This window comes from Priapulus caudatus, unplaced genomic scaffold, assembly GCF_000485595.1.
Source record: "Priapulus caudatus unplaced genomic scaffold, Priapulus_caudatus-5.0.1 Scaffold113, whole genome shotgun sequence".
Lineage (NCBI taxonomy): Eukaryota > Metazoa > Priapulida > Priapulimorpha > Priapulimorphida > Priapulidae > Priapulus > Priapulus caudatus.
The window spans coordinates 6,415-20,432 of NW_014577174.1; the positions used below are offsets into that span (position 1 = coordinate 6,415).

General features: G+C 47.1%; 1 non-coding gene across 1 annotated transcript; it reads right to left on the minus strand.

The window, feature by feature from the left end:
- Positions 1–11,336: 11,336 nt before the first annotated feature.
- Positions 11,337–11,407, minus strand: Trnag-gcc. The gene has a single exon. It is a non-coding gene; the product is annotated as a tRNA-Gly (tRNA).
- Positions 11,408–14,018: the final 2,611 nt, after the last annotated feature.

Consider the following 14,018-nt stretch of genomic DNA (forward strand, 5'->3'; position numbering starts at 1 on the left):
ATTAATGTATATAATATACAATATATATATATATATATATATATATTAGTATGAGATAACCATTTTTATTTATATTCATAATAAATATCATGATGCATTATGGACATGAAAGGATTATCATTTACGAAAGAAGTTAGCGGCTTCGTAGAAGGTCTGTCGATAGGAGTGGACTCAATAGAGGGGCGAGGGCTGGCTGCACATATGCTAAAGCGGCACTTTCTGAGCAAACGATGTTCAACGAATTACCGCACAGACTGGCAAGAAAAAAAAGACACGCGGCATATGATTTTTCATCTTCGGAGCGGGGGGGCTCGAGAGCAGAACACGCTCGGTCCTCGCGGTCGTGTTAAGTCTGAGAGCTAGGCGGCGCAATCGATCAGTTATGGGATATCGACGTAACGGCGCCCTCGTCGGGATATGCGGCAACTACTTAGTACGCTCGCCTCCTACATGGCAAATCGGTCCGGCAGGAGGAAGAGAGCGAGAGAAAGGTGAAGAGTAAAGATAAAGCGAGAGAGAAAGAGAGAATCGTGAAAGAGAACTGAAATGAAAAAGAGGGGAGAGAGAGAGAGACACAGAGAGAAGAGAGAAGAAAGAGGAGAGAGAGAGAGAGAGGAGAGACGAAGAAGAGAGAAGAGCGATGGAGCGCGACAAAGGGAAGGAGAGGACTGCTGACATTATGTGATAACGCAACGCAGGGCTGGCGATCATAAAAGATAAAATATATTATAACGCACGTTAAGCCAAGCCGGAGAGAAATTATTAATGGCCAAAATAGCCCGGACTTACGTGAGCCATCGTACGACAGCGCAGGACGACGCATCTGGTCTGCCGGGCGCGTGTGCGTGCATGCGGGCGTGCGTGGTGCAGGGTATACATTCAAAAATTGTGACTCAGCACGCAGGCCTGTCGGTTTCGCAGATAGGCCGCGAGCAGCCAGTGATCAGTTCGACGACCAAGAAAAACTAAAACAGTGAAGTGAGCAATGCCATCCACACAACAGGAGCTCGTCGAACGTCAAGGAAATCATTGGCCCGTTATTTTGGCATTACGCATAGACGTCGCCTAGAAGTAGGAGACAGCTTGAGAGAGGAGAAGAATCGAAAGAGAGAGAAGAGAGAGAAGACAAGGAGAAGAGAGAAAGAGAGAGAGAGAGTGAAGAGAGAGGAAGAGAGAGAGAGCGAGAGAGGAAGAAGAGAGAACGAGGAGATAGAGAGAGAGAGAGGAGAGGGGAGATAGCGAGACAGATTAAGATTTCGCTTCTAAACACGGATGCGCTGTCAAGCACTTGGGAGATTGTTGGAAGACGGTAGAATGCAGCGAACTCGATTAAACTTATTGGTCTGACGAGGCAATCGGTCTCTGCGGAGTGGGACAAGATACTGACGAGTGGTGTGTGTAGAATGCGTCACCGTAGCGTACAGTAACCTATTGGACAGTAGTACGAAGTACAACGCTGTGTCTTTACGGAACGTTCTTGCTTCTAGCGTCGATCGACGCGCGCCCGCTGACCAATTACGTAGAACGACACCACGACCCTGTCGGCGCCTTCAGACCTGTCGCGGGAACGACGCAGGACGGCGGCACGCACTGCCGACAGTTAACCGCCACCGACGCCAGCTCCGCAGGTCGTCGGCGACGTTCGTCACGTAGATCCACGTCGCATGTTGCTGCGACCGCCTCAAGCTGTCAATCCGACCGTCACTTCACAGGACACGGACAGCAGACGTGCCGAACGGACCGTTTCGCTTGGCACGTTCGGCCGAATCTGCGTCGCAGGGGGGGTCGTCAGGCGCCGACCGGCTGGAAGCGTCCGAATTACCGCATCTACGACGTTCTGTACCCGAAGCGGCCGCACTGGCAGGCAAGTTCGTGCGGCTGTAGGACAGCAAGCCGATACGTGCAAGCGTTCGTCGGACCCGTCGACGCTGACACTGTGCGCGCCCGCAGCAGCCTCCTGAGCGGGCGCCACGCCGCGGCAAGCGACCGTATTTCGTCGGGGGATGTGGCACGCACGAGGAGGTTGCGGAGCCGAACGGATTTCCGCTCGCACCGTCGGCACGACGAAGTCCATAACGACGGTGCGTTCGATTGGAAATGACGCTCATGACGCACTTCCGGTGGAAGTACGCGCCCATAAGTGCGTACGCCGAAGCATCCGAGCACGGTCCGGGTAACAAGTGCGGGATGAAGTCGGCCGGAGAGAGATGAGCAATGGGATATGAGAGGTGGATGTCGTTTTGCTTTTACCGACGACAAGCGCCGCCGAACGGCTATGCAAACGGAAATATATGACAGTATAAACCCCCAAAAAAATTTAAGTGTACTTGTCACCGTATGATATACTCGATTACACGTCTATACACTGTAAAACTGGTAATTCGAACGTCGATGTTTATTCAGCGATCTGTATTTTAATCTTAGTGGCCGCAGCGCGTTATTTTATGAACCTAAACATATATAGTTTAACTATATATTTTAAACTTTAAAAACACACGCGCACACGCACGATGCAACACACATACACGTACGAACGAACACGCACATACACGCGGCACACAAAGTAGGCAACGTTGACGTTTTGTCTAGGTAGATACGCATTACCTATAATTTCTTGTATCTACATGCAGGAGGCCGTTAAATTCAAGGATTACTGCGTATTTTTACACACACACGCGACAGCGGCGCGCATACCAAAAACACACACAATGCACACACCACACACACACACAACCACACACAACAAACACACACAACACACACACACACACAACACACACACGCAACGCATCAGCACGCACGCACGCACGCACGCACGCACCGACGCACGCTACGCGACGCGGCACCAACGAATTGCAATTGTCTTATAATTATTTACTGGTTCGAACGTTTATTTAGAATCGAGCAATTTTGTCGATAAGCATGCATTTTGCAAGAATGCGTTATTGTGATATAATTAGGATTAAAGAACTCAAGTTCACCATTTAACACAACGACATTTACACTTATTACAATTTCGATATAGCTGGCTTTGCAAATGTTTTACTTTTTCATAAAACGCAGCACACCGCCAGCAGAACGACATCAGTGAACAAACGGAGCGCACCGGAGGGCGGATCAAAGATACCTAAGATCCACACCTCTACTGAGCGACTGGCGCAGATACAAAACATGCGAAAAAAAACCACCACACGCTCCGACCACCTAAAGAAGGAACATCGATCCTTGCCGGTGCAGCATCAGCATACCCAGGCACACATACACAGCACACCACACAAGCACAACACAACACACACACACAGCCAGACGCACCCAGAGAGTACACCACCCACCGCAATTTAACGACCACTAGCGGCCGCAAAAACAATAAAGCTTCGGAACAACACCAGATCAACCAGCGCACCACCCCAAAAGTAATAACAATAAATAAAACGTACCGCATTACAACGACTGCAGGACTAGGCACGGTACGCTCCGGCAAACTGCCACAGCACAACGCAACACACACCACACGACCACACACAACAAGCACACACACAGCGACAGACAATTACACAACATCAACAGCACACGACACAAACGGACAGCGACAGGCACGTAACGGACACCACACACACCCACACGACACACGCCCCACCACAAACACACACACACACAACACACACAGATACACAACACAACATATACACACACCGCACACACAACACACCACACACCCACAGCACACACACAGCACGCACTCACACACACACGCGAACACCACAAACACACACACACATACCACACACCAGTAAGAAAATACAGCAACATAACGCCTATTACAGACACACAACACACACACACACACCGCACAACATACAATACGCACAGAATACGCGCAGCAACACACCAACACAGCACACACACAACACGGAACACGATACGCCCACACTACACACACCACCACACAGACAAGGGCAACCAACAACACGGACAAAAGCACCACACAACACACACACGACGTACATGTAATACACAAACGGCAAAAGTACACAAGCGATGAGACCACGCCACGCACAACGCACGACGGCAACCTATAACACGGCAAACGCACGCACACAACAGGAAATACACACACACACGAATTAAACATCGCAACCCCACTTGAAACGACACGGTGCACGCACCCACAACCAACACACAACACACAACAGCCACAACACACCACACACACACACACATAGGGATGCTGTAATGTATACGACGTCGGATAATTTATTACACCAGACTATATTCAAGGCTGGTTGAGTATTTTGCTTCCTGTCGCGCGCGCGCTCGCTGCACCCGAGATTCGATTTATTCAGACATCAAAACCCTGGCATTTTGTCCCAAAAATAACGACAGTGTTAAGCGGCCCGTGTTGACACATACCGGAGATAAGCACGCAGGTTGTCTACGTTTGTGTGTTCCTGACAGAACGTCCGCAAAGCAATATGGCGACTCAAGGCGAGTGAGCTCCGCCACAGTAACATCGTAAGGGCGAATTCTGCCGGGCTTGCTGTGGTGCTCTTTGTTATAAGTGGTACGTGTTAGCTCGGTCCCCTTGCGGCTCCACACGGCTGTCGTGGGAATAGCGGCAATTCGCTGGAAGCCGGTCATCTAGGTTGAAGTAAAAGAAAAGAACGAGTAATTGAATCGTTGATGAGGTGTGACACGTGCTCTGTCTTAGCTAAAGCTCTGAGAGTCTTCGGCTCATGGTAGAATATTGAGGATGGCACGTGGCATATAAGCGTCGCCAGTGGCAGATGAGACGGAAATTTTCCTCCGGCAGGATCCAAGAATGTAGGGGACAATGGAATTGGAGGCCAATATAAGGAAAAAGCCCTTCTGAAGACAATCACCTCCGGACAGAATCCGCGCCCACAACACCGCGATGGGACGAAATCCCGCCGCGCAGGACACGGCGATTACAATCGCCGCCCAGCCGCGCGACAATCCCCGCCCAGCACGGACCAAAATCGGCTCCCAGCCACGGACAGATCCCGCACCACAAGCGCACGGACGGAATCCCGCCCCCGATCCGGACGAACAGATCCCGTCCCAAGCCGGACCAATCCCGCCCCAGGCACGGGACGATCCCGCCCCAACGCGGACGAATCCCGTCCGCAGAGCAACGGGACAATCCGCGCCCGCCCCCTCCCAAGCCAGCTGACAAGATCCCGCGCCCCAAGCGCCATGACAATCCCGCACCAGCCCGCGTCGACAATCACGCCGCCAGCCACGAGACGATCCGACGCGCCCAAACCACGGACCAAACTGCCCGCCCAGCCAACGGAGCGAAGTGCGCGCGGCGGCCTGAGCCAACGAACGAATTTCCCGCGCCCCAGAGGCCACGCGGACGAATCCGCGCAAGAACACGCGCCGAGCCAGGCGGACAATCGCCCCCCACAGCGGCTGGACAAGTCCGCGCCCAAGCACGGCGAGCACTGAATCCCGCCCACAGGAAGCGACGAACAATCCCGCCGCCAGCCGGCGCGGCAAATCTCGCCAGGAGCGGCGACCGATCCGGGCCCCAAGCGGGTACGAATCCCGCCCAGCCACGGAGCAAGTGGGCCCAGTCCCGCCAGCGGCGCCTCGGAAGTAGTTGTCAGATCGCCGCCGCCAGCGGCGCGACAAATCCGCCCGGCAGCCAGACCTGTACAATCACGGCGCCCGAGCAAACGGACATTGACTCCCGGGCCCCAGCCACGGACAATCCGCGCCTCAGCGCGGCGGACGATCCGCGCGCCCCTCAGGAGAGTGCGCCGAGTTGCGGGGGAAGTGACAATCGCCGACACTTCCGCGGCCAGCCGACGCCGACAAGGTCCCGCCCGCCCGCCAACGGACAATCCCTGCCCACGCAATGAGGATTCATCATTATGAGGAAAGAGTTAATGGGTTTGAAGAACAGGGCCGACAACGTAGTTACGCCATAAAGAGTTTTAAAAAGATAAAGTAGTTTGAAAAACTGTGTATATATATGAAGAATAATGTAACTTACACTCCCACTTAAATAATTGTGTGTAGAATATGTTGATTTGAGCAGTGAATGAGACAATTTCCGTGACGTTTAGGGGACTTTATTGGTTAGGGTGACTTGTCCGGGGCGGGGTGAATCTTCCGAATTGTTGGGGTAATGGGATTGTTGGAGACGGCTTAGGGTTAATATTAGGGATTCTAACGCGAGCGCGGTCATGTACCGCCTATGTACAATTAGACACGTTAAAGGAATAGTTTAAAAGTGTTGCAAGATAATGCTATTCGAGCAGTGTGGAAGTCCTCGTCTGCTTTTGAGGTATATATTAGTTATATTGATAATAAGTATATATATAATCTAATACTCATATAGATAGTTGATGGGCGGATTAGACCGCGCTGCTAGAGAGGAGCGAGGTTCTACAGTTAAGCGGTAGAGGTGTAATGGAATTCCCAATGAAATGATCGGGTGTTACATCGCAGCGCAATCGCTTGCGCCGATGCAACACGCGCAGCACTGAACACAGAAACTCACAACATTTGTCGCGTTTGACCGAATTTTTCTTAGGGGCTGTACGATTCGTTGTTTCTGATAAACCGTGCTGAGTATTAAGAGAGCGGTGAATTGCTATGATTAGATCGGGGCCGGGAATTGAAGTGTTCACACATCGTAAGCTCGCATATGACGCTGGCCGGGTCACATCAGCACTGACGGCGACCCATCCTCGTAGTTTTACAGGGTCAGGGTATCCTTTTTGGGCCCAGGGCATTGGGGGGTTTTGTTTTTTATTTTTTCGCCCGGCAATTTGTGCATTTTCTCGCGCTAGGTAAGTGCCATTGCCGCATTTGACGATGTCTTGGTCGATTTGCAGAGACCCGGATGAATAAATGCTAGCCACAAGGTCGATGACAGGTCAGCGGGCGCAGACGGGCTCCGGTTACAGTCAGAGTTGATGCCTGCCCTTCTGTGGACGGTGTATCTGTTCTTTCGTTTCAATTATCGCGGCTGTCTACGCATCGTCGATTTTTAAAGCATCGATTTTTGTACACTACATATATATATATATATATAATGAGGTGATCATTTTTCATTTATAATTATATTCATAATGATCATGATTATGCTATGAAGCGCAGATACACCAACGCGCACACGCCCATGCGAATGCACATATATAAAGCACAATCCAATCGCACATGACGAACATCCGTGCGAACGCGTGCACGGACGCACGGATTCACACGCGCGCACGGACGCACGGCTGCACACGCACGCACGCACGGCCACGCTTAGATGCTGAGAGTCGACCGGAGCACGTTTCGCACCGCACGGGGGCGTGACGCGTGAGTAAGGTGTATTCGGGGCGGCAGCGAATTCGTTTCTGCTAGACTTGCGAGGGTAATGATCGAGATACACGACGCCACATCTACGTCATCCACGTACGTGTATATATCCAGTTATACCGAACAAAGCAGTAATCATTGCCAGCGAAAGTCTTATCCAAGAGGGTAACATGCTAGCTGTCGGCTGAATGGAGCGTGTGCCGTCGCTACACGTCGGCACGCGTGCAATCCTAGCGGGCCGATCTGAGCGCACTCTGGCATGCTGCAAACTCATCGGTGCGAACATAAGATGGCGACCTTTCCCTCCTTCCCGACGGTGAGGGGCGATATATTGCCTGAGCGGCGTCTTATAGATGGCGAATAAAATAGTAGCAGTGTAGAAATGTTATAGTATAGTTTAGTACGTAATATTGCTGAAATTATACTTTTAAAGGTAAGTGTGTGCGTGCGAGTGTGTGCGGTGCAGGGTCATAAAGTGCCGCTGATAGGGGTCTATGTCTTACTGGGTACTGCCGGAACGTACCCTGGGTACGGTATACCGGACCGTACCCTGGTAACTATCTGATATGGTTAGGGTTAGGGTTAGGGTTAGGGTGTGAGGGTTACGGTTAGGGTTAGGGTTAGGGTTAGGGAGTAGGCGTAGGCGACTCCCTAGACTCGTTAGTGGAGTAGGCGAGGTACGGTCCGGCATATTAGATAGTACCAGGGTAATCTATCTATCTATCTATCTATCTATCTATCTATCTATCTATCTATCTATCTATCTAACCATCTATCTATCTATCCATCTATCTATCTATCTATCCATCTATCTATCGATCTATCCCTCCATCCATCCATCTATCCATCTATCATACACAGATGCATATCATCAGCATACAAGTGTAGACTGCGGTGAGTCTATTAGGCACTGCAGATCTAATAAACGACTAGCACTCGTCGTTAATTAGATCTGCAGTGCCTAATAGGCTCACCGCAGTTTCTTTTCACAATAACACAGACACCAAGATAAGATAATAATCAACACACACACAGGCGTGCGCGCGCGCACACATATCCGCACTCACGACATCGCGGACGTGAAAATATCTTTGATTAATAATCGTTCAGCCCCCTGGTGGTAATCAACTGTATTATTCACTCAATTTATGGCTGTTGCGGTCGATGTCATGCATTGCTACGGTCCACGGAAGCAGCGGAGCAACAACATAGACACGCGCGTGCACACACGCACGCCAGCGACTCGGATTTATTTCAATAATTTGTTTACTTTGGAATTCTTCCACCATATTGGATTATGAATATACCTACCTTCAAATTATGAATTTCTGTCTTGATTTAACTGTGAAAACATATAGCATACTAAAATAAATGACTAAGATTTCAGTGGATTATACACACACACCCACATCGTGTTGCGGCGACTGCGCAAGCGCGATACATACGGTGCTGTTGTAAGGTTCGGCGGACATCCGCTCTGTATACAGGATGTCCAGTTCCTCGTAGGAGAGATTCGACGCCGCCGGGATGACCGTCAGTACGAATATCGTCATCGCCTCGCTCGCCTCGCTGATGACGTCAGCAACCGTGACGTTGCCGGATGGGGAGAGGCCCGGCGTCGTGTAGAACGTGGTCATCGTCTCTAGCAGGAGGAAGGCGACGTGGCGGCGAGAGAGTCCCGCCTGGTCGGCGGCACGCAGGATGACGCGTAGATGCTCGGCCCCGTAAATCGACGTGTCGACGCACAGCAGGATCGCTGAAGAAACAAACAACAAACACAACGTGAACGCAACAACAAACAACAACTTTTAAACAAGCAACAATATAAGCAATGCCAATATCAACAGCATAGATAGCTTGAAACAACAGCAGCACAAGCCGCTCAAAACAGCAATATGAACATCAAACTCATCCAATCTATGCTAGGTTGAAATAGTCTACAATTTTTTTCGGCACATGCTATATATATTATGTTAACAAGATATATTATGGTCATGTCATTATTGCACGGTCCATCAGATTTTTTCGGTTTGAAAAGAACTATATACTGTATAAGCTGTATATTTCGCGGTGGTTTAATTTTCTTGAATTTCGCGAACGCGATCCCGGTCACGAAAATAACAACACGCGAATAATTCATACCGTATAATATATACCGAATAATTCATAAATCACCGACCGCGAAATTAACCACTCGCGAAATTGTCCGAATTGTCTGTATTCGCGAAAATATCTGTATGCAAAAAATATGGCGTATATATACAGTATATATATTCTCTATATGTATTTTTATGAATTATCTGTGAAACAATTACTTGTAATATGACTATATATATATAATTATATATATGCACCATCTAGTCTGTCGCCCGCGCCTCGCCCCCGTCTATGATTCGACCAACTATATGAACTATATATATATGCATGCAATTCACTAATTAGTACTGTGGCAGCTTACACGCCAATCGAGTTTGCGTGTGTAGCTTAGGTTGGTTTATAATGGCTACGGCACATAAGCAGCTTGCACGCTCCTTACTAGGCGAACGCACTAGAGTACACGAACACGCTATACATACGCGAACGTGTACGCACCCACGCACGCCCCGGCATACCTACACAAATAAGCGGCGGCTTCATTTGACAGATAAATGAAATATGATCGGATTATCGGGACATGAAAAGAACTAATCACAGTCGACGCACACGGGCACATACGCACACACACATTGTATACGAAGGACGCCACCCAGCTATCACAAGAAACTGAGTCACTGGAACACGAGTAAAAGTTATCACCCACGATGGCAGAGCGGCAGCGTGACAGTTTAGTACCTATAGAAGGACATCACACCTTGCCGACTGATAAAGATCAATCAACGAACGCCGCCGACAAATGTTAACTATGTGAACTATAAGAACATAAATCGAACTGCCGCAATTCCAACACCAGATTCAAGAAGCATCCACAGCTTCTTACCTTCAGTCACCCATAAACATGTTGGAGATGACGACACGTCTTGCACCACCATCGTCAACAAGGCCTTGACCACGCTCGGGCCACGCATACCTCCAGAAGCATAAATACCGACCGATTTGGGCAGAAAGAGAGAGACAGTTGAACAGTTCCACGGTGCCTAACAGTTCACGACGCTGTCAGCACCGCACTGCTCTCACCTGCTCTCCTCGCCACGCTACCGTCGCCGCTGGACACCTGCATGACTATACGCTCGTAAATATGAACTGCATTTGTAAACCATGCAGTTGCTTGTCTGTATGTACCTAGTGTAAAAGATGTTAGCCTGCGTAGGCATTGTTGACCTGCGTAGCATTTGTAACTCGTATTTACTGGTTGGCCTGCGTAGCCACCTATGTTACATGTATTGTATGTAATTGTCAATATGATGTTGATTATTAAAGAATAGAGTAACCGTAGTAATTCTGTGGTTATAGCATTATACTGCCTCTGGCTTAAGTGCAATAGCACACGTATCTGTTGTACAAACGAACCTGTACTGGTCACACTATACGATCACACGTATCTATACGTAGCACACACGAGCGTTTCTATAACATATATCAGGAGTAGATAATAGGGATTAGGATAATAATCCCTATTATCTACTGCTGCATATATATAACATATAACATATATAACATATATATAACAAATGAGGATGTTTGTCATTATACGCTCCTGCATATATATTCATTCGCCGCTACATATGCAGATTACGCGTGCACACGATCCACGGTTACGCCGATATGAAAAACCAGTCTGAGTCAGAGACTGATTTGGCAAGGTTACCTTGGTCAGTTGGACTGGCATGGATATAAGACAAGTCACGGAGTTACTAGGTGGCGACTGGCGAGTAAGGTGCTTTATTGATTAATCATTAGCACAGACTATTAGTTATTAGAATAATAATGTGTATTCACTCAAAATGAACAGAAATTCGAAACTATGATTTTATACCGACTATGATTTAAAAAACTTGTACTGCATCGGCCGGGAATCGAACCCGGGCCGCCCGCGTGGCAGGCGAGCATTCTACCACTGAACCACCGATGCTTCCTTGTATATTGCGTCACTTCTTGTACATAAGTATATGTTATAAGTATAAGTATAAGTATAGTAACTTTGTTTCTTTGCATTTTTATTGGCGCCTTCTTCTTTTAGAGACGCATCTATGTCATCATTTATAAACATACCAACATAACACGTAGCATTATTTTCGTGGAAAACTATAAACAAGAACGGTCTTTGCTTACAAGTCTTTGCTTGCAAGTATTTGAGCGATAGTGGGAGTGACCACCTGTCACCACCAAGTAAACCAGTAGGACTCAAGGGGTTAGGAGGAGGTTATGTTTTCACCGGCGTGTTTGTTCGGCGTGTGTTTGTTGGTTTGTGGGTTTGTGTACAGCCTAACTGAAAAAGTTATAGACGGATTGTCATAAAATTTTTAGGATAGGTCAGAAATGGGCTAACTTAGAATTGATGAGATTTTGGTGGTGATCCGGATTTAATTAATTAATTAATTAACTAATTAATTAATAAATTTTTTAGGATAGGTCAGAAATGGGGTAACTTAGAATTGATTACATTTTGATGGTGATCCGGATCCAATTAATTAATTAATTAATTAATTAAATTTTTAGAATACATCAGAAATGGGGTAACTTAGAATTGATTACATTTTGGTGGTGATCCGGATGCAATTAATTATTTAATTAGTTAATTAATTAATTAAATTTTTCACAGAGCTGCCTTGGCGGAGGGCTGCGCTTTCCTAGTGCTCTAGTTTTATATGCTTTGCAGGAAAACCCGGTAGGTGCGCCTATTACGCAAGGCTTATATAGTAATAATAATAATAATAATAATATTATTATTATTATTATTGTTAATAATGTTATTGTTGTTGTTGTTGTTGTTGTTGTTGTTGTTGTTGTTGTTGTTGCTGCTGCTGCTGCTGCTACGGCTGCTGCTGCTATTGTTGCTGCAACTTCATTGAGCATAATTGACTACAATCTTTACAATCTTTTTCAGGCTTTGTTAGTTATGCTATACTACATAAATTGCGAAATAGAAACTACATAAATAAATTTTAATAATATATATACTATATGCTACTGTATAAATGCGAATAACTTTTCAACATAGGTATATATATATACAAGCATGTTTTTGTATTATTATATCTATGGTTTTAATAATTAACGCTTAATATTCGGGACACAATGTCCATCGATTAGTGTAATATAGCGGCGGCTGCACGTCAGTGTATATATATAGCATTCTGCTCCACCACTGTCAGCGAGGATATGCTATCTACTTAATTGACATCAGAGCACGTATATCATACCAAGATCTCGTAATACCTAGGTATTATTAGATATTGATAATACGCAGGTATATATCATACCAGGAGTGCTCTGTTGACATTTATACGATTTAATCAGTTCACAGCGTCGATCCTCTCTTCGCAGTTGTTTCCGCTATACAAGGCCGGATCTATTAAACCTACCTAGTAGCTCGCCACTAATCACTAATCACTAATCACTAATCACAAATCACTAATCGCTGTATTTCGAGAAATTCTCCAACCGTCGTCTGCGCTTGATTTCTTTATCGTTGGCTATTTATTCCACTTAGAGTGGAGAGGAAATTAACTACGTCCATACTGCATAAACTGCTTATGCCGGTTGGTCGGTTAACAGGAGTATATTAATTAATAATAGAGATATTGATATACTAGAAAATAAGATCAGAAGTAGATAATATCTACTTCTGATAAGATGCATCCCACGCATGCATCGGTTTCCCCATATTTACTCTACGAATAAAATCATCTTTCTATCCGGGGTCGGCAAACGATGTTTCCACCTCGCGATGCCGTTACTTGAAGAATTCAAGAACCGGTGAGTTGGCGATTTTCGTTTGGTATAGTACGTATTTGGTATTTAGTAAGTATAGTTTATACCTCAAAAATGACTCGTATAAGTCGTAAATATAAGAGATAATCATCGCGGGGATGATCAGCGAGAATGTCTGAGAGAAGAAAAGGTTTGTCATTGGCTCGTCCAGAGCAGCGCGTAAAGATATTTATGTCGAATTAAGCGTGCGGTGAGCGTTTTCACCGGCCCGCAGGCGACCGCAAGATCACACGCTGACGACCTAAGCGCGTGTTGCGCGTGACATGTCTTCACGAAAAGCCAGAGGAGATATCGTGTAGGGCGTTCGTTATACGTGAGCTGTTGATCCCACAGCGGCAGGAGAGTGCCTATATAACATTACTCATGTATTTATAACGCGTTGCCGCAATCGCCTACGCGCGCTACGTGTTGTTCACTGATGTATCTGCTGCGGTGGCTGCGTTTTAGAGTAAGACGATTTGCAGCCAGCATACGATTGATAGTGTACGTTGTGTATGGTGAACTTGGTTTTTATCCTATTAAGCACATAACGCAGTTTGCAATGCACTTTATCGACAAATTGCTCGAATAAATAAACGTTCGAACCAGTAAATATATACACATGTGCATGTGTGTGCGCGCGTGCGTGCGTGCGTGCGTGCGTGCGTGCGTGCGTGCGTGAGTGCGTGTCTGTGTGTGTGTGTGTGTGTGTGTGTGTGTGTGTGTGTGTGTGTGTGTGTGTGTGTGTGTGTGTGTGTGTGTGCATGTGT